We start from the raw sequence: 22,311 nt of genomic DNA, 5'->3' as shown, positions 1-22,311 counted from the left end.
ATATGGTTAGTTCATAATCTTTGCTGAAAACATGAATGCTGGCTTTACATATTTGCAACAACGAGATCAAACAGAGTTTGTAAAAGTTTTTCTTTATCACTTTCAGTTTCTCAACTAAATTGCTTGAGGAAAAGCAAAGGTTTAAGCTTGGGGGAGTTGATACGTCTCCAACGTATCTACTTTTCCAAACACTTTTGCCCTTGTTTTGGACTCTAACTTGCATGATTTGAATGGAACTAACCCGGACTGACGTTGTTCTCAGCAGAACTGCCATGGTGTTATTTTTGTGCAGAAATAGAGTTTCTCGGAATGACCTGAAAACCCACGGAGACACGTTTTGGAATTAATGAAAAATACTGGCGAAAGAATCAGCATCACAGGGCCCACACCCTATCCACGAGGGTGCAGGGCGCCCCTGGGGCGCGCCCCTGCCTCGTGGGCCCCCTGGGTCTACATCGACCTCAACCCCAACTCCATATATTCACTTTCAGGGAGAAAAAATTAGAGAGAAGGATTCATCGTGTTTTACAATAGGAAGCCGCCGCCAAGCCCTAATCTTCCTCGGGAGGGCTGATTTGGAGTCCGTTCGGGGCTCCGGAGAGGGGAATCCATCGCCATGATCATCATCAACCATCCTCCATCACCAATTTCATGATGCTCACCGCCGTGCATGAGTAATATCATTTTATTACTCGTAGGCTTGCTAGACGGTGATGGGTTGGATGAGATTTACCATGTAATCAAGTTAGTTTTGTTAGGGTTTGATCCCTAGTATCGATTATGTTCTAAGATTGATGTTGCTATGACTTTGCTATGCTTAATGCTTGTCGCTAGGGCCCGAGTGCCATGATTTCAGATATGAACCTATTATGTTTTCATGAATATATGTGAGTTCTTGATCCTATCTTGCAAGTCAATATTCACCTACTATGTGTTATGATCCGGCAACCTCGAAGTGACAATAATCGGGACCACTCCCTGTGATAACCGTAGTTTGAGGAGTTCATGTATTCACTAAGTGTTAATGCTTTGGTCCGGTACTCTATTAAAAGGAGGCCTTAATATCCCTTAGTTTCCAATAGGACTCCGCTGCCACGGGAGGGTAGGACAAAAGATGTCATGCAAGTTCTTTTCCATAAGCACGTATGACTATATTCGGAATACATGCCTACATTACATTGATGAACTGGAGCTAGTTCTATGTCACCCTATGTTATAACTGTTGCATCAGGAATCGCATCCGACATAATTATCCATCATTGATCCATTGCCTACGAGCTTTTCACATATTGATCTTTGCTTAGTTACTTTTCCTTGCCGCTATTACGATTTCTACAAAAACTACTACTGTTACTTTTCCACCGTTACCATTACTTCCATACTACTCTGCTACTAAATACTTTGCTGCAGATATTAAGTCTTTAGGTGTGGTTGAATTGACAACCCAACCACTAATACTTGAGAATATTCATTAGCTCCCCTTGTGTCGAATCAATAAATTTGGGTTGAATACTCTACCCTTGAAAATTATTGTGATCCCCTATACTTGTGGGTTATCAAGATCCAGCCACGATGCTCTGCTTGGAACTGCGCCAACTTACAGCTCCTCCATTTAATAAAAATATGTATCCAGTTTGTGACTTAGCGTCATCCGGAACAGTGTCAAAGCTTGCATCGACGTAACCATTTACGACGAGCTCTTTGTCACCTCCATAAATAAGAAACATATCCTTAGTACTTTTCAGGTATTTCAGGATGTTCTTGACCGTTGTCCAGTGATCCACTCCTGGATTACTTTGGTACCTCCCTGCTAAACTAATAGCAAGCCACACATCTGGTCCTGTACACAGCATGCATACATGATAGAACCTATGGCTGAGGCATAGGGAATGACTTTCATTTTCACTCTATCTTCTGAAGTGGTCGGGCATTGAGTCTGACTCAAGTTCACACCTTGTAACACAGGCAAGAACCATTTCTTTGCTTGATCCATTTTGAACTTCTTCAAAACTTTATCAAGGTATGTGCTTTGTTAAAGTCCGGTTAACCGTCTTGATCTATTTCTATAGATCTTGATGCCCAATATATAAGCAGCTTCACCGAGGTCTTTCATTGAAAAATTCTTATTCAAGTATCCTTTTATGCTATTCAGAAATTCAGTATCATTTCGAATCAACAATATGTCATCCATATATAATATTAGAAATGCTACAGAGCTCCCACTCTCTTTCTTGTAAATACAGGCTTCTCCAAAAGTATGTATAAAACCATATGCTTTGATCGCACTATCAAAGTGTATATTCCAACTCCGAGAAGCTTGCACCAGTCCATAAATGGATCGCTAGAGCTTACACACTTTGTTAGGACCTTTTGGATTGACAAAACCTTCTGGTTGCATCATATAAAACTCTTCTTTAAGATATCCATTAAGGAATGCAGTTTTAACATCCATTCGCCAAATTTCATAATCATAAAATGCGGCAATTGCTAACATGATTCGGACGGACTTAAGCATCGCTGCGGGTGAGAAGATCTCATCGTAGTCAACTCCTTGAACTGTCGAAAACATTTCGCAACAAGTCGAGCTTTGTAGACAGTAATATTACGGGCAGCGTTAGTCTTCTTCTTGAAGCTCCATTTATTCTCTATGGCTTGCCGATCATCGGGAAAGTCAACCAAAGTCCACACTTTGTTCTCATACATGGATCCCATCTCAGATTTCATGGCCTCAAGCCATTTTGTGGAATCTGGGCTCATCATCGCTTCCTCATAGTGCGTAGGTTCGTCATGGTCAAGTAACATGACCTACAGAACAGGATTACCGTACCACTCTGGTGCGGATCTTACTCTGGGACCTACGAGGTTCGGTAGTAACTTGATCAGAAGTTTCATGATCATCATCATTAGTTTCCTCACTAATTGGTGTAGGAATAACTGGAACTGATTTCTGTGATGAACTACTTTCCAATAAGGGAGCAAGTACAATTACCTCATCAAGTTCTACTGTCCTCCCACTCACTTCTTTCAAGAGAAACTCCTTCTCTAGAAAGGATCCATTCTTAGGAACGAATATCTTGCCTTCGGATCTGTGATAGAAGGTGTACCCAACAGTCTCCTTTGGGTATCCTATGAAGACACATTTCTCCGATTTGGGTTCGAGCTTATCAGGTAGAAGCTTTTTCACATAAGCATCGCAGCCCCAAACTTTAATAAACGACAACTTGGGTTTCTTGCCAAACCACAGTTCATATGGTGTCGTCTCAACCGATTTCGATGGTGCCCTATTTAATGTGAATGCAGCTGTCTCTAAAGCATAACCCAAAAACGATAGCGGTAAATCAGTAAGAGACATCCTAGATCACACCATATCTAATAAAGTGCGGTTACGACGTTCGGACACACCATTACGCTCTGGTGTTCCAGGTGGCGTGAGTTGCGAAACTATTCTGCATTGTTTCAAATGAAGACCAAACTGATAACTCAAATATTCACCTCAATGATGGGATCGTAGACACTTAATTTTCTTATTACGATGATTTTCCACTTCACTCTGAAATTCTTTGAACTTTTCAAATGTTTCAGACTTATGTTTCATCAAGTAGGCATACCCATATCTGCTCAAATCATATGTGAAGGTCAGAAAATAACGATACCCGCCACGAGCATCAACACTCATTGGACCGCATACATCAGTATGTATTATTTCCAACAAGTCTGTTGCTCGCTCCATTGTTCCGAAGAACAGAGTCTTAGTCATCTTGCCCATGAGGCATAGTTCGCAAGCATCTAGTGATTCATAATCAAGTGATTCCAAAAGTCCATCAGCATTGAGTTTCTTCATGCGCTTTACACCAATATGACCTAAACGGCGGTGCCACAAATAAGTTGCACTATCATTATTAAACTTATATCTTTTGGTTTCTATACTATGAACATGTGTATCACTATTATCAAGATTTAGTAAAAATAGACCACTCATCAAGGGTGCATGACCATAAAAGATATTACTCACATAAATAGAACAACCATTATTCTCTGATTTAAATGAATAATCGTCTCGCATCAAATAATATCCAGATATAATGTTCATGCTTAACGCTAGCACCGAATAACAATTATTCAGGTCTAAAACTAATCCTGAAGGTAGATGTAGAGGTAGCGTGCCGACGACGATCACATCGACTTTGGAACCCGATCATCACGTGTGTCTCGGCACGACGAACTGTAGCAATGGTGCATACTCGGGGAGAATACTTATACCTTGAAATTTAGTGAGAGATCATCTTATAATGCTACCGCCGTACTAAGGAAAATAAGATGCATAAAGAATAAACATCACATGCAATCAAAATAAGTGATATGATATGGCCATCATCATCTTGTGCCTTTGATCTCCATCTCCAAAGCACCGTCCTGATCACCATCGTCACCGGCCTGACACCTTGATCTCCATTGTAGCATCGTTGTCGTCTCGCCAACTATTGCATATACGACTATCGCTACCGCGTAGTGATAAAGTAAAGCAATTACATGGCGATTGCATTTCATGCAATAAAGCGACAACCATATGGCTCCTACCAGTTGCCGATAACTTTGTTACAAAACATGATCATCTCATACAACAATGTATATAATCCGTCTTGACCATATCACATCACAACATGCCCTGCAAAAACAAGTTAGATGTCCTCTACTTTGTTGTTGCAAGTTTTACGTGGCTGCTATGGGCTTCTAGCAAGAACCGTTCTTACCTACGGCATAAAAACCACAATGTGGTATAGTGATTGCTTTTTGATCTTCAGAAAGAACCCTGTTCATTGAATCCGATTCAACTAAAGTTGGAGAAACTGACACCTGCCAGCCACCTATGTGCAAAGCATGCCGGTAGAACCAGTCTCATGAACGCGGTCATGTAATGTCGGTTCGGGACGCTTCATCCAACAATACCGCCAAATCAAGAAACAACTAGTGACGGCAAGCAATATGTATATACCCACGCCCACAACTCCTTTGTGTTCTACTCGTGCATACAACATCTACGCATAGACGTGGCTCGGATGCCACTGTTGGGGAACGCAGTATTTCAAAAAAATTCCTATGATCACGCAATATCTATCTAGGAGATGCATAGCAATGAGCGGTGAGAGTGTGTCCACCTACCCTCGTAGACCGAAAGCGGAAGCGTTGAGTAACGCGGTTGATGTAGTCAAACATCTTCGCGATCCAACTGATCTAGTACCGAACGCACGGCACCTCCGTGATCTGCACATGTTCAGCTCGGTGACGTCCCTCGAACTCTAGATCCAGCTGAGGACGAGGGAGAGTTTCGTCAGCGCGACGGTGTGTTGACGGTGATGATGAAGTTACCGATGCAGGGCTTCGCCTATGCACTATGACAATATGACCGAGGTGGAAATCTGTGGAGGGGGGCACCGCACACGTCTAAGAGATCAACTTGTGTGTCTATGGGGTGCCCCCCTCCCCCGTATATAAAGGAGTGGAGGAGGGGGACGGCCGGCCACAGAGGGTGCCCCCCAAGGGGGGAATCCTACTCCTACTAGGGGTAGGTCCCCCCCCCTTTCCTAGTCCAACTAGGAGGGGGGCAGGAAGGGAAGAGGGGAAGAAGGAAAGGGGGGCCGGCCCCTCCCCAATTCGGATTGGGCTTGGGGGACGCGCCCCTTCCTCTTGGCCGCCTCCTCTCTCTTCCACTAAAGCCCATGAAGGCCCATTAACCCCCCGAGGGGTTCCGGTAACCCCCCGGTACTCCAGAAAATGCCCAAACCTATCTGAAACCTTTCCGCTGTCCAAACATAACCTTCCAATATATCAATTTTCATGTCTCGACCATTTCAACACTCCTCGTCATGTCCGTGATCACATCGAGGACTCCGAACAACCTTCGATACATCAAAACACATAACTCACAATACATATCGTCATCGAACGTTAAGCGTGCAGACCCTACAAGTTTGAGAACTATGTAGACATGACCGAGACTCATCTCCGGTCAATAACCAATAGCAGAACCTGGATGCTCATATTGGTCCCTACATATTCTACGAAGATCTTTATCGGTCAAACCACATAACAACATGCGTTGTTCCCTTTGTCATCACTATGTTACTTGCCAGAGATTCGATCGTCGGTATCATCATACCTAGTTCAATCTCGTTACTGACAAGTCTCTTTACTTGTTCCTTAATGCAACATCCCGCAACCAAATCATTAGTCACATTGCTTGCAAGGCTTATAGTGATGTGCATTACCGAGAGTGCCCAGAGATACCTCTCCGACAATCAGAGTGACAAATCCTAATCTCGATCTATGCTAACTCAACTAACACCATCGGAGACACCTGTAGAGCATCTTTTTAATCACCCATTTACGTTGTGACGTTTGATAGCACACAAAGTGTTCCTCCTATATTTGGGAGTTACATAATCTCATAGTCATAGGAACATGTATAAGTTATGAAGATAGCAATAGAAATAAACTAAACGATCATAGTGCTAGCTAACAGATGAGTCATGTCAATCACATCATTATCTAATGATGTGATCCCGTTTATCAAATGACAACTCATGTCTATGGTTAGGAAACTTAACCATCTTTGATTGACGAGCTAGTCAAGTAGAGGCATACTAGTGACACTATGTTTGTCTATGTATTCACACATGTACTAAGTTTCCGGTTAATACAATTCTAGCATGAATAATAAACATTTATCATGATATAAGGAAATATAAATAACAACTTTATTATTGCCTCTAGGGCATATTTCCTTCAGTTTCCCTATCGGAACCACGAGGCTTCTTTGAGAGAAGCTCCAGTTTTTGTAAGAGCTTTGTAATAAAGCTTGGCCCAAATTGGACAGTGTTTTTACCACGACATATATGTGCCATGATGTGACACCATGCCACCTTTGATGACTTCCTTTGAGTTTAGGATTTATGGGGACTTAAAACTGAGATTAAAAATATTTGAGGACGAGCCATGACACCGGTACGGTTGTAATGCATTCCCACTCCTGGCATGGGACCTATACATGCACCCAAGGACACATGTATAATTTTTCTAGCCATTTTGGTGAACTAGAGCATGTATTTGTAGTTCAGATTTGAATTATGAACATTAAAGTACTAGGAAACTCAATTAGTATATAAAAAGGCCAAACGAACCCTGAATAAGTTTAAATTTCAGCACGGATATCCTATCATTCCATGTTGCCTGTAGAAGAAAATACAAGGTGAAAAGAGGCAATGATTATGTTTCACCCACAAGGGGACACGTCTCCCTATCGGAACCATGACGCTTCTTTGAGAGAAGCTCCGGTTTGTAAGAGGCTTGTAACAAAACTTATGCCACAATGGACAAAAAAATTCCTCGACATATAAGTGCCATGTCGTGAAACCATGTCATGTTTCACGATTTTTAGCTTAGTTTTGGATTTACAGGGATTTAAAAACCGAGATTCTTCTCAAGGAATATTTTCAAATAGCACACAGTTCACTCACGAAAGCCGATATTCAATGAAAACTTCGTGGAAACCATATTTTAAGTTTCATAAAAATCTGAAAAAATGTGGGTTGTTAAGAAGCTGATGTTTTATTGCAACACAAAATTTAAAGTTGAAAAACATTACGAGATGTGAGCTATTGAAAAGACAAATTCTGCCCTGAATAGTGACATTACTATTCGACACTATTCAACACTGATTTTGTCTGTTTCATAGCTCACATCTCGTAATGTGTTTCAACTTGAAATTTTGTGTGACAATAAAACATCATCCTCTTAACATCCCACATCTTTTTCTCGTAGTTTTCACCTGTTTCCACCGAATGTTGGTTTTCGTATGATATCCCCCCCCCGCTATGCGCGCGATCTGAGTCGTGCGCTCTGACTGGCTAGAACCCAAACCCCATGGATCGTACGTGTGCACCGTTGGATGCTCCTAGATCGAACGGCAACCTTGAGCCGTTTCAACAGCACATGTGGTACATGGGTAAGCACTATGCGCATGCATCATGTAGCTCGCGCTTCCTTCTTTACTAGGTTTCCATTCAAAACAGACTACCGTTTCTCGCCACTCCTCTCATCGGTTTCCCGCCTCTTCTCCCAGATATGCATGATGTAGATGTTCATTTAATTCTTATAGTTCATCTCATCCAAAATCAATTAGTTTTATAAAAAACTATTTTAAGATTCATGGAATTGTGCATTGAAAAGTTAAAAACAAAAGGTGACAGTTCATTTAGGAAAAAAGGTTTCGGCAATTAAGATATAGAAGATTCTAGAGAACAAAGGAGAAGTGCTTGTGTTTTGAGGTTTGTGCATTATGCTTAAGTTCAACCATGGAGTCTTCTAGATTGTACATGTGGCAGAATCTGGTGGAATGTAGATGATATCCAACGGCCAGTAGTGCTCGGATTTGCCATCTCTATACCATCGGATTGGCTTCATCCAACGAGCAACTTCCAAAGTTATTTGCAGACTATATAGGTGTATAGATATATATGTATATATATAGATGTGCCCCATGCTAGATAAAATAAAGTTTGAGCGCATGCGTGGGATGACCCCCTGCCACCGCCGCCTCGAAGTTGGGAAACTGACATCATAGGTATTGAACCAGGCTTGGAGTCGAGTACGGTGTTCAGTTTGTAATGTAGTTGGCGTGGCACATCGAAGTTGTGCATTTGGGATTTAAACACATCATACACCATCGTACCCATACATATTTCTGGGCCGCATGTAGTGTATACGGGGTCTTCTGATCGACCATGTCTCCCTTGTGTGGTTTTTTGTGACGACATGGATATCTGTGGGCTCCCCGAGTGTATATATATATATATCATCCCTTTGACCGATAACGAGGTGTATGTGTTGGACAAGAATGGATTCCTCCTAGTTCGTGTTAGGGCCGGTCACCGTCAAATGTCGGTCAACCAAAGCTCGAGCTCATGCGTTGTTAGGATTCCCTCCCAGATGCTCGGATTGCTGGGTTCGACCTACATCAAACCCTGCGTACGTATCTCGTCCTTAACTACCTTGCCTTCATGGTTGTTGTCTGTATCGGGAGGTAGGCACCACATCTAAATTCTACATTATTCTATATTGAAAACACACATCACCCCTTCCCACCGTACATCATTTTGGGCCGCATGCAAGAGGTGCTGGTTTTGTGGTCCCTCTCGTGCGATTTTTATGATGGTTCAATCTATTGGCCCAAGCGGTTTATCAACAACAACAACTGTCATTTGACCAAACGATAAATTCATTGGTATGTCTTATGGTAGGTCATGGCGACATGCATGTATGACCAAAGTATCGATCATTATGTTCACGTGATGATCGGGTGTGATAAGTCTAGCAGGGAGGTACCAAAGTAATCCAGGAGTGGATTACTGGACAGCGGTCAAGAACATCCTGAAATACCTGAAAAGGACTAAGGATATGTTTCTCATTTATGGAGGTGACAAAGAGCTCATCGTAAATGGTTACGTTGACGCAAGCTTTGACACTGATCCAGATGATTCTAAATCGCAAACCGGATACGTGTTTATATTAAACGGTGGAGCTGTCAGTTGGTGCAGTTCTAAACAAAATGTCGTACATAGCTGCTTCAGAAGCAGCAAATGTAGGAGTCTGGATGAAGGAGTTCATATCCAATCTATGTGTCATACCTAGTGCATCGGGTCCAATGAAAATCTTTTGTGACAATACTGGTGCAATTGCCTTGGTGAAGGAATCAAGATTTCACAAGAGAACCAAGCACATCAAGAGATGCTTCAATTCCATTCGGGATTTAGTCCAGGTGAGAGATAGAGAAATTTGCAAGATACATACGAAACTGAATGTTGAAGACCCATTGACTAAGCCTCTTCCATGAGTAAAACATGATCAACACCAAGGCTAATGGGTGTTAGAATCATTACTATGTAATCTAGATTATTGACTCTAGTGCAAGTGGGAGACTGAAGGAAATATGCCCTAGAGGCAATAATAAAGTTATTATTTATTTCCTTATATCATGATAAATGTTTATTATTCATGCTAGAATTGTATTAACCGGAAACATAATACATGTATGAATACATAGACAAACGGAGTGTCACTAGTATGCCTCTACTTGACTAGCTCGTTGATCAAAGATGGTTAAGTTTCCTAGCCATTGACATGAGTTTTCATTTGATTAACGGGATCACATCATTAGGAGAATGATGTGATTGACCTGACCCATTCTGTTAGCTTAGCACCCGATCGTTTAGTATGTTGCTATTGCTTTCTTCATGATTTATACATGTTCCTATGACTATGAGATTATGCAACTCCCGTTTACCGGAGGAACACTTTGTGTGCTACCAAATGTCACAATGTAACTGGGTGATTATAAAGGTGCTCTACAGGTGTCTCCGAAGGTACTTGTTGGGTTGGCATATTTCGAGATTAGGATTTGTCACTCCGATTGTCGGAGAGGTATCTCTGGGCCCTCTCGGTAATGCACATCACTTAAGCCTTGCAAGCATTGCAACTAATGAGTTAGTTGCGGGATGATGTATTACGGAACGAGTAAAGAGACTTGCCGGTAACGAGATTGAAACTAGGTATTGAGATACCGACGATCGAATCTCGGGCAAGTAACATACTGATGACAAAGGGAACAACGTATGTAGTTATGCGGTCTGGCCGATAAAGATCTTCGTAGAATATGTTGGAGCCAATATGAGCATCCAGGTTCCGCTATTAGTTATTGAACGGAGACGTGTCTCGGTCATGTCTACATAGTTTTCGAACTCGTAGGATCCACAGGCTTAATGTTTTGATGACAGTTATATTATGAGTTTATATGTTTTGATGTACCGAAGGTTGTTCGGAGTCCCGGATGTGATCACAGACATGACGAGGAGTCTCAAAATGGTCATGACATGAAGATTGATATATTGGAAGCCTATGTTTGGATATCGGAAGTGTTCCGGGTGAAATCGGGATTTTACCGGATTACCGGTAGGTTACCGGAACCCCCCGGGAGGTTAATGGGCCTTAGTAGGCCTTTACGAAGAAGAGGAGAGGCGGCCAGGGCTGGGCCACGCGCCCCTCCCCCCTAGTCTGAATAGGACAAGGAGAGGGGGCGGCGCCCCCCCCCCTTCCTTCCTCTCTCCCTCCTCTTTCCCCTCCCAAGTCCTAATCCAACTAGGAAAGGGAGGAGTCCTACTCCCGATGGGAGTAGGACTCCTCCTGGCGCGCCCTCTCTCTTGGCCGGCCGCACCCCCCCCCCCCTTGATCCTTTATATACGGGGGTAGGGGGCACCCTAGAGATACAACAATTGATGAGTTGATCTTCTAGCCGTGTGCGGTACCCCCCCCCTCCACCATAGTCCACCTCGATAATACTGTAGCAGTGCTTAGGCAAAGCCCTGCGTCGGTAGAACATCATCATCATCACCACACCGTCGTGCTGACTAAACTCTCCCTCAACACTCGGCTGGATCGGAGTTTGAGGGACGTCATCGGGCTGAACGTGTGCTGAACTCGGAGGTGTCGTGCATTCGGTACTTGATCGGTCGGATCGTGAAGATGTACGACTACATCAACCGTGTTGTGCTAACGCTTCCTCTTTCGGTCTACAAGGGTATGTGGACAACACTCTCCCCTCTCGTTGCTATGCATCACCATGATCTTGCGTGTGTGTAGGAAATTTTTTGAAATTACTACGTTCCCCAACACTTCTCCAGCAACCGGAATGTCTTTCGCCTCTCTCTTTACAGTCTTTAGTGCAACTGTGGTTCATCATTCTTTACTTAGTGCTTCTGTAGTTCTTCAGTATATGTACCTGTGCATCAAATTATGGATTCGTGGTTGAACCTATATTTGTAATAAACATGGTTGGATATGAAATATGTGATTGCCTACTTTCAAATTCAGAACATGTGAATTTTAAATTAGGTATTAATTAGGGATTACACTGCACATGGTTTGCGAAAGCGAAACGTGTGCGATATATGTGGAGATCAGAAACGTTTCTAGGATCCACTACGTGTGCGATCAATCTCCACCGCACACACGACTTTCTCTTGAAAACTACTTGCGTTAGGCCACCTTGCGCAAACGTTTACCACATAAAAAGTGTGTGTGATGGACAGCCTTTGCCACACAGCTTCTTCTACACACCGCGTGTGATGCATTCAATAATGCAAACGATAAAATTATTAATATCGTGTGCAATGGCAACACTATCACAAACGATTTAACAGGAAAAATTGTGTGTGATGTACCTGTGAACGGAAATGTTTTCCTTGGAGCGACTGTGTGGGATGTACATACGATGAACTAGATGCATAGGATAAATTTTTTTGGTGGAACTCTAATTTCAAACGATTCCAATTCCATGATCCAATATCATCGCATAGCCTATACCATGCTGGTGCTTTTCCCTTCAAAGATAAAGGGAAAAACTTTCTCATCACCTCATCTCCGAGTAAACCTGAAAGCTTAAACAATCCACAAATTTGTTACACATATATCAAGTGCATATCGGGATGTTCGGTTCCATCTCCTGCATAAGGATTAGCTAGCAGTTGTTCTATCATACCTGAAGGAATTTCATATTCAATATTTTCAGTAGGTGCTGTAGGTTGAGGGGTAACTAATTGTGGAGCCGGATGAGGTGAAGATACCCCGAACATACCCCTCAAAGGATTGTTTTCCATAGTAACAAGTGACAGTAAATTTCAGCATACTATATAAATGTTTCATTACCGAATTCCACTTACCAAAGGCGCTTCACTCCCTGGCAACAGCGCCAGTAAATAGCCTTGAGGACCCACAAGTATAGGGGATCAATTGTAGCTCTTTTCGATAAGTATGAGTGTCGAACCCAACGAGGAGCATAAGGAAATGACAAGTGGTTTTCAGTAAGGTAGAGTCTGCAAGTGTTGAAATTGTAAGTAGCGAGTAGTTTGATAGCGGGATAGTTTGTAACAAGCAAGTAACTATAATAGTAACAAGTATGCAGCAAGGTAGCCCAATCCTTTTGAGGAAAAGGACAGGCCAAAACGTTCTCTTATAATAAGGAAAGTGTTCTTGATGGTACACGGGAATTTCATCTAGTCACTTTCATCATATTGGTTTGATTTGTGTTCGTTGTTTTGATAATTTGATATGTGGGTGGACCGGTGCTTAGGTGCTGTTCTTACTTGAACAAACCTCCTACTTATGATTAACCCTCCCACAAGCATCCGCAACTACGGAAAAAGTATTAAGAATAAATTCTAACCATAGCATTAATCTCTAGGATCTAATCGGTCCCCTACGAAATAGTGCATAAACTGGGGTTTAAGTTTCTGTCACTCTCACAAACCACCATCTATTTACTACTCCACAATGCATTCCCTTAGGCCCAAATAAGGTGAAGTGTCATGTAGTCAACATTCACATGACACCACTAAGGGAATCACAACATACATACTATCAAAATATCGAACACATATCAAATTCACATGATTACTTGCAACATGATTTCTCCCGTGACCTCAAGAACAAAAGTAACTACTCACAAACAATAAACATGCTCATGATCAGAGGGGTATTAATATGCATAATAGATCTGAACATATAATCTTCCACCAAACAAACCATATAGTAATCCACTACAAGATGTAATCAACACTACTAGTCACCCCCTAGCAACAATCTATAGTTCCGGTAACAAGATTGAATACAAGACATGAACTAGGGTTTGAGATGAGAAGGTGCTGGTGAAGATTTTGATGGAGATTGCCCTCCCCAAGATGGGAGAGTTGTTGGTGATGATGATGATGATTTCCCCCTCCGGGAGGGAAGTTTCCCCGGCGAAATCGCTCCGCCAGAGGGCACAAGTGCTCCTGCCCAAGTTCTGCCTCGAGGCGGCGGTGCTTCGTCCCGAAAGTCCTCCCCTTATTTTTTTTCTAGATCAATACAACTTATATACAAAAAGATGGGCACCGGAGGTGGGCCGAGGAGGCCACAACCCACCAGGGCGCGCTAGGGGGGCCTTGGCACGCCCAGGTGGGTTGTGCCCACCTGGTGGCCCCTCTATGGTGTTTATTGACTCCAATATTTCTTAAATAATCCATAAAAATTATCCGTAAAGTTTCAGCCCATTTGGAGTTGTGCAGAATATGTGGCCTGACGTAGCTTTTCCACGTCCAGATTTCTAGCTGACAGAATTCTCCCTCTTGGTGTATTCCTTGCAAATTATGGGAGAAAAGGCATTAGAATTACTCCAAAAAGCATTATTGGATAAAAACATTATAAATAATAGTAAGAAAACATGATGCAAAATGGACGTATCAAGATCTTGCGTGATCGTAGGAATTTTTTTTTAAATTGCATGCTACATTCCCCAACGGTGGTATCCGAGCCAGGTCTATGCATTGATGATATGCACGAGTAGAACACAAAGAGTTATGGGCGATAATAGTCATACTTCTTACCACCAATGTCTTACTTTGATTCGGCGGTATTGTTGGATGAAGCGGCCCGGACCAACATTACATGACCGCGTTCAGGAGACTGGTTCTACCGACGTGATTTGCACACAGGTGGCTGGCGGGTGTCTGTTTCTCCAACTTTAGTTGAATCAAGTTTGACCACGGCCGGTCGTTGTTTAAGGTTAAAACAGCACACTTGAGGAAAAATCATTGTGGTTTTGATGCGTAGGTAAGAACGGTTCTTGCTAGAATCCCGTAGCAGCCACGTAAAACATGCAAGAACAAGGTAGACGTCTAACTTGTTCTTGAAGGGCATGTTGTGATGTGATATGGTCAAGACGTGGTGAGATATAAATTGTTGTATGATATGATCATGTTTTGTAGAAGTTATCGGCAACTGGCAGGAGCCTTATGGTTGTCACTTTATTGTATGAAATGCAATCGCCATGTAATTTCTTTACTTTATCACTAAGTGGTAGCGATAGTCGTAGAAGCAATAGTTGGCGAGACGACAATGCCGCTACTATGGAGATCAAGGTGTCAAGCCGGTGACGATGGAGATCATGATGGTGCTTTGGAGATGGAGAACAAAGGCACGAGACGATGATGGCCATATCATGTCACATATTTTGATTGCATGGTGATGTTTATCCTTTATGCATCTTATTTTGCTTAGTACGACAGTAGCATTATAAGATGATCCCTCACTAAATTTCAAGGTATAAGTGTTCTCCCTGAGTATGCACTGTTGCTACAGTTCGTCGTGCCGAGAGACCTTTGTGATGATCGGGTGTGATAAGTTCTACGTTCACATACAACAGGCGCAAGCCAATTTTGCACGTGCAGAATACTCGGGTTAAACTTGGAGAGCCTAGCATATGCAGATATGGGCTCGAAACACTAAGACCGAAAGGTCGAACGTGAATCATATAGTAGATATTATCAACATAGTGATGTTCATCATTGAAAACTACTCCATCTCACGTGATGATCGGACATGGTTTAGTTGATATGGATCACGTGGTCATTTATATGACTAGTGGGATGTCTATCTAAGTGGGAGTTCTTTAGTAATATGATTAATTGAACTTTAATTTATCATGAACTTAGTACCTGATAGTTTTTGCATATCTATGTTGTTGTAGATCAATGGCCCGTGTTACCGTTCCCTTGAATTTTAATGCATTCCTAGAGAAAGCTAAGTTGAAAGATGATGTTAGCAACTACACGGACTAGGTCTGTAACTTGAGGATTATCCTCATTGTTTCACAGAAGAATTACAACCTGGAAGCACCGCTAGGTGCAAGACCCGCTGCAGGAGCAACTCCGGACGTTATGAACGTCTGGCAGAGCAAAGCTGATGACTACTCGATAGTTCAGTGTGCCATGATTTACAGCTTAGAATCAGGACTTCAAAGACGTTTTGAACATCTTGGAGCATATGAGATGTTCCAGGAGCTGAAGTTAATATTTCAAGCAAATGCCCGAGTTGAGAGATATGAAGTCTCCAAGAAGTTCTATAGCTTCAAAATAGAGGAGAATAGTTCTGTCAGTGAACATATACTCAAAATGTCTGGGTACCATAACCACTTGATTCAACTGGGAGTTAATCTTCCTGATGATAGTGTCATTGACAGAGTTCTTCAATCACTGCCACCAAGCTATAAAGGCTTTGTGATGAACTATAATATGAAAGGGATGGAAAAGACAATTCTCGAGCTCTTCATGATGCTAAAGGTTGTGGAGGTAGAAATCAAGAAGGAGCATCAAGTGTTGATGGTTAACAAGACCACTAGTTTCAAGAAAAGGGGCAAAGGGAAGAAGGGGAACTTCAAGAAGAACAGCAAGCAAGTTGCTGCTCAAGGGAAGAAGCCCAACTCTGGACCTATAAGCCTGAAACTGAGTGCTTCTACTGCAAAGGGACTGGTCATTGGAAGCGGCACTGCCCCAAGTATTTGGCGGATAAGAAGGATGGCAAAGGTATATTTGATATACATGTTATTGATGTGTACCTTACTAATGGTCGTAGTAGCGCCTGAGTATTTGATACTGGTTCTGTTTCTCATCTTTGCAACTCGAAACAGCGGCTACAGATTAAACGAAGATTGGCTAAGGACGAGGTGACGATGCGCGTAGGAAATGGTTCCAAAGTCGATGTGATCGCCGTCAGCATGCTACCTCTACATCTACCTTCGGGATTAGTTTTATACCTAAATAATTGTTATTCGGTGCCAGCGGTGAGCATGAACATTATATTTGGATCTTGTATGATGCGAGACGGTTATTCATTTAAATCAGAGAATAATGGTTGTTCTATTTATATGAGTAATATCTTTTATGGTCATGCACCCTTGATGAATGGTCTAGTTTTGTTGAATCTCGATTGTAGTGATACACATATTCATAATATTGAAGCCAAAAGATGCAAAGTTAATAATGATAGTGCAAGTTATTTGTGGCACTACCGTTTAGGTCATATTGGTGTAAAGCGCATAAACAAACTCCATGCTGATGGGCTTTTTGGAATCACCTGATGCAACTATGCCTCATGGGCAAGATGACTAAGACTTCGTTCTCCAGAACAGTGGAGCGAGCAACATGACTTGTTGGAAATAATACATACTGATGTATCGGTCTGATGAGTGTTGAGGCTCGCAGTGGGTATTGTTATTTTTTGACCTTCATAGATGATTTGAGAAGATATGGGTATATCTACTTAATGAAACATAAGTCTAAAACATTTGAAAAGTTCAAAGAATTTCAGAGTGAAGTGGAAAATCATTGTAGCAAGAAAATAAAGTTTCTACGACCTGATCGTGGAGGTGAATATTTGAGTAATGAGTTTGATGTTCATTTGAAACAATGTGGAATAGTTTTGCAACTCACGCCACCTGGAACACCACAGCATAATGTTGTGTCCGAACATTGTAACCGTACTTTATTAGATATGGTGCGATATATGATGTCTCTTACTGATTTACCGCTATCGTTTTGGGGTTATGCTTTAGAGACGGCTGCATTCACGTTAAATAGGGCACCATCTAAATCCGTTGAGACGACACCATATGAACTATGGTTTGGCAAGAAACCTAAGCTATTGTTTCTTAAAGTTTGTGGCTGCGATGCTTATGTGAAAAAGCTTCAACCTGATAAGCTCGAACCCAAATCGTGTGGTTGAACAATAGGTGCAGAAATTAAGGCTTTCTTGAGTGTTTAAAAGGCTTCAAGACAATCATTGATGTCTCTACACAACCTTCTTCTTTTAGACGTTGTTGGGCCTCCAAGTGCAGAGGTTTGTAGGACAGTAGCAAATTTCCCTCAAGTGGATGACCTAAGGTTTATCGATCCGCGGGAGGTGTAGGATGAAGATGGTCTCTCTCAAACAACCCTGCAACCAAATAGCAAAGAGTCTCTTGTGTCCCCAACACACCCAATACAATGGTATATTGTATAGGTGCACTAGTTCGGCGAAGAGATGGTGATACAAGTGCAATATGGATGGTAGATATAGGTTTTTGTAATCTGAAAAATATAAAAACAGCAAGGTAACTAATGATAAAAGTGAGCGAAAATGGTATTGCAATGCGTTGAAACAAGGCCTAGGGTTCATACTTTCACTAGTGCAAGTTCTGTCAACAATAATAACATAATTAGATCATATAACTATCCCTCAACATGCAACAAAGAGTCACTCCAAAGTCAACAATAGCGGAGAACAAACGAAGAGATTATTGTAGGGTACGAAACCACCTCAAAGTTATTTTTTTCGATCGATCTATTCAAGAATCCGTAGTAAAATAACATGAAGCTATTCTTTCCGTTCAATCTATCACAGAGTTCGTACTAGAATAACACCTTAAGACACAAATCAACCAAAACCCTATTGTCACCTAGATACTCCAATGTCACCTCAAGTATCCGCGGGTATGATTATACGATATGCATCACACTATCTCATATTGATCTATTCAAACCAACACAAAGTACTTCAAAGAGGGCCTCAAAGTTTCTACCGGAGAGTCAAGACGAAAATGTGTGCCAACCCCTATGCATAAGTTCACGAGGTCACGGAACTCGCAAGTTGATCACCAAAACATACATCAAGTGGATCACGTGATATCCCATTGTCACCACAGATAAGCACATGCAAGACATACATCAAGTGTTCTCAAATCCTTAAAGACTCAATCCTATAAGATAACTTCAAAGGGAAAACTCAATCCATTACAAGAGAGTAGAGGGGGAGAAACATCATAAGATCCAACTATAATAGCAAATCTCGCGATACATCAAGATCGTACCACCTCAAGAACACGAGAGAGAGAGAGAGAGAGAGAGAGAGATAAAACACATAGCTACTGGTACATACCCTCAGCCCCGAGGGTGAACTACTCCCTCCTCGTCATGAGGAGCGCCAGGATGATGAATATGGCCATCGAAGAGGGATTCCCCCCTCCGGCAGGGTGCCAGAATGGGTCTAGATTGGTTTTCGGTGGCTACGGAGGCTTCTGGTGGCGGAACTCCCGATCTATTCTGCTCTCCGAAGTTTTTAGGGTATATGGACATATATAGGCGAAAGAAGTCGGTCAGGGGAGCCATGAGGGGCCCACGAGGGTGGGGGTGCGCCCAGGGGGTAGGGCGCGCCTCCCTACCTCGTGGCCACCTCGAAGCTTCCCTGACGTCTACTCCAAGTCTCCTGGATTGCTTCCGTTCCAAAAATAAGTTCCATGAAGTTTCAGGTCAATTGGACTCCGTTTGATTTTCCTTTTCTGTGATTCTCTAAAACATGGAAAAAACAGAAACTGGCACTGGGCTCTAGGTTAATAGGTTAGTCCCAAAAACCATATAAAATAGCATATAAATGCATATAAAACACCCAAGGTTGATAATACAATAGTATGGAACAATAAAAAATTATAGATACGTTGGAGATGTATCAGGCCACAGGAGGTGGCGCCCCCCCCCCCCACTTGCCCAATCCAAATTGGACAAGGGGAGGGGGCAAGCCCCCCCCCTTTCCTTCTCCTTCTCCCTCCTTTACCCTTTCCCCCTCTCCGTTGGAAGGAAAGGGGTGGGGGCGAATCCTACTAGGAACGGAGTCCTAGTAGGACTCCCCCCTCATGGCGCGCCACCCATGGCCGGCCACCTCCTCCCCCCTCCTTTATATATGGAGGCGGGGGCACCCCAAATGCACACCAAGATTTCTCTTAGCTGTGTGCGGTGCCCCCTTCCATAGTTTACTCCTCTGACCATAGCGTTGTAGTGCTTAGGCGAAGCCCTGCGCAGATCACATCACCATCATCGTCACCATGCTGTCGTGCTGTCGGAACTCTCCCTCGACCCTCTACTGGATCAAGAGCTCGAGGGACGTCATTGAGCTGAACATGTGCTGAACACGGAGGTGCCGTATGTTTGGTACTTGGATCGGTTGGGTCGTGAAGACGTTCGACTACATCAACCGCGTTAACCTAACGCTTCCGCTTTCGGTCTACGAGGGTACGTGGACACACTCTCCCCGTCTCATTGCTATGCATCTCCTAGATAGATCTTACGTGATCATAGGAATTTTTTTGAAATTGCATGCTACGTTCCCAACACCCATATGGGCTGGCCAAATTGGAGAAGGAAAGGGGAAGGATGAAAGGAAAAAGGGAATAGGATTCCCCCTTCCCCCTCTTCCCTTCCTACTCTGAATAGGAATAGGAAAGCGGAGAGGCCGAATTGGGAGGCGCCCAAGTAGGATTCCTCCTACTTGGGGAGCCCCTTTGGTGCCTCTCCTCCCCTCCAACCTATATATATGAAGGGGCGTCACCACTAGAACACAAACGAATCATTGTTAGCTGTGTGTGGCGCCCTCCTCCACAGTTTACGCCTCCGGTCATATTCACGTAGTGCTTAGGCGAAGCCCTGCGCAGATCACTTCACCATCACCGTCACCACGCCGTCGTGCTGACGGAACTCTCCCTCAACACTTTGCTGGATCAAGAGTTCGAGGGACGTCATCGAGCTGAACGTGTGCAGAAATCGGAGGTGTCGTATGTTCGGTGCTTGATCGGTCGGAACTAGAAGAAGTTCGACGACATCAACCGTGTTGTCAAACGGTTCCGCTTTCGGTCTACGAGGGTACGTGGACACACTCCCCCCCTCTCGTTGCTATGCATCTCCTAGATAGATCTTGCGTGAGCGTAGGAAATTTTTGAAATTGCATGCTACGTTTCCCAACAGCTAGCCCTCCCCTTTCCTTCTCTAGGGTTGGCGGCCAGGGAGAGGGCGCGCCAGCCCCCTTGTGGGCTGGTGTGTGCCTCCCATTGGCCCATTAGGCCCATAGACCTCCCTGGGCCTCCCGGAACCCCTTTCGGTGATCTAATGACTACTTGGTTCACTCTGAAACCTTTCCGATGTCCAAATAGCATTGTCCTATATATATATATATATCAATCTTTATCTCTGGACCATTTCGGAGCTCCTTGTCATGTTTGTGGTCTCATCCGGGGCTCCGAACAACATTCGGTCACCAAATCACATAACTCATATAACACTATCGTCAATGAACGTTAAGCGTGCGGACCCTCCAGGTTCGAGAACTATGTAGACATGACCGAGACGCCTCTTCGGTCAATAACCAATAGCGGAACCTGGATGCCCATATTGGTTCCTACATATTCTACAAAGATCTTTACCAGTCGAACCTTATGACAACATACGTAATTCCCTTTGTCTATCAGTATGTTACCTGTGCAAAATTTGATCGTCGATATCTTCATACCTAGTTCAATCTCATTACCGACAAGTCTCTTTACTCGTTCCGTAATACATCATCTCGTAACTAACTCCTTAGTCTATTTGCATGGAAGCTTCTTGTCATGTGTATTACCGAGAGGGTCCAGAGATACCTCTCCGATACAAGGAGTGACAAATCCTAATCTCGATCCATGCCAACTCAACAAACACCTTCGGAGATACCTGTAGAGCACCTTTATGATCACCCAGTTACGTTGTGATGTTTGATAGTACACAAAGTATTCCTCTGGTATTCGGGATATGCATGATCTCATAGTCGAAGGAATATGTATTTGACATTAAGAAAGCAATAGCAATAAAGTAAACGATCATATGCTAAGCTAACGGATGGGTCTTGTCCATCACATCATTCTCATAATGATGTGATCCTGTTATCAAGTGACAACACATGTCTATGGTTAGGAAACCTTAACCATCTTCGATCAACGAGCTAGTCTAGTAGAGGCTTAGTAGCAACATGATATTTGTTTATGTATCCACACATGTATTTAAGTTTCCGATCAATACAATTGTAGATGAATAAAAAACCTTTATCATGAATAAGGAAATATAATAATAACAACTTTATTATTGCCTCTAGGGCATATTTCCATCAGGATCTAGCAGTATATCATTCATCTTTTCTTTTTTTCTCGCGAATACGCACGAGTATGCGTATCATTCATTAAAGAAGAGAGGAAGAGATTCCCAGAAATTCACAAGGTTACAAGATATCTACAATCGGTTGTGGCCAACCGGCACCACCTAGGAAGTTTAAGCGAACTACTATCCAGCTACCCGCGCTGCTACCCATGCCAAAGGCCTCGTCATCGCCCTTGATTAGGCCAGCTTCCTTCCAGATTCCTCCTTCGTCCTCGATATGCCGGAGGACAACCCGAGATAAGGAGGGAGACGCTCCATTGAAGACTATGTCATTTTGATTCTTACATAACATCCACATGCCAAGGAGGCACTCCACGCGCGTAGATCTCTGATGCTCGCCTCATTGGTCTTGCCTGATGTACCACTCCATCATTGGGCATGAACTCTGGTCTGCCGGTGG

Source organism: Triticum aestivum, chromosome 7A (assembly GCF_018294505.1).
Source record: "Triticum aestivum cultivar Chinese Spring chromosome 7A, IWGSC CS RefSeq v2.1, whole genome shotgun sequence".
NCBI lineage: Eukaryota > Viridiplantae > Streptophyta > Magnoliopsida > Poales > Poaceae > Triticum > Triticum aestivum.
The sequence above is the reverse complement of the archived record's forward strand: the minus strand, read 5'-3'. Positions refer to the sequence as shown.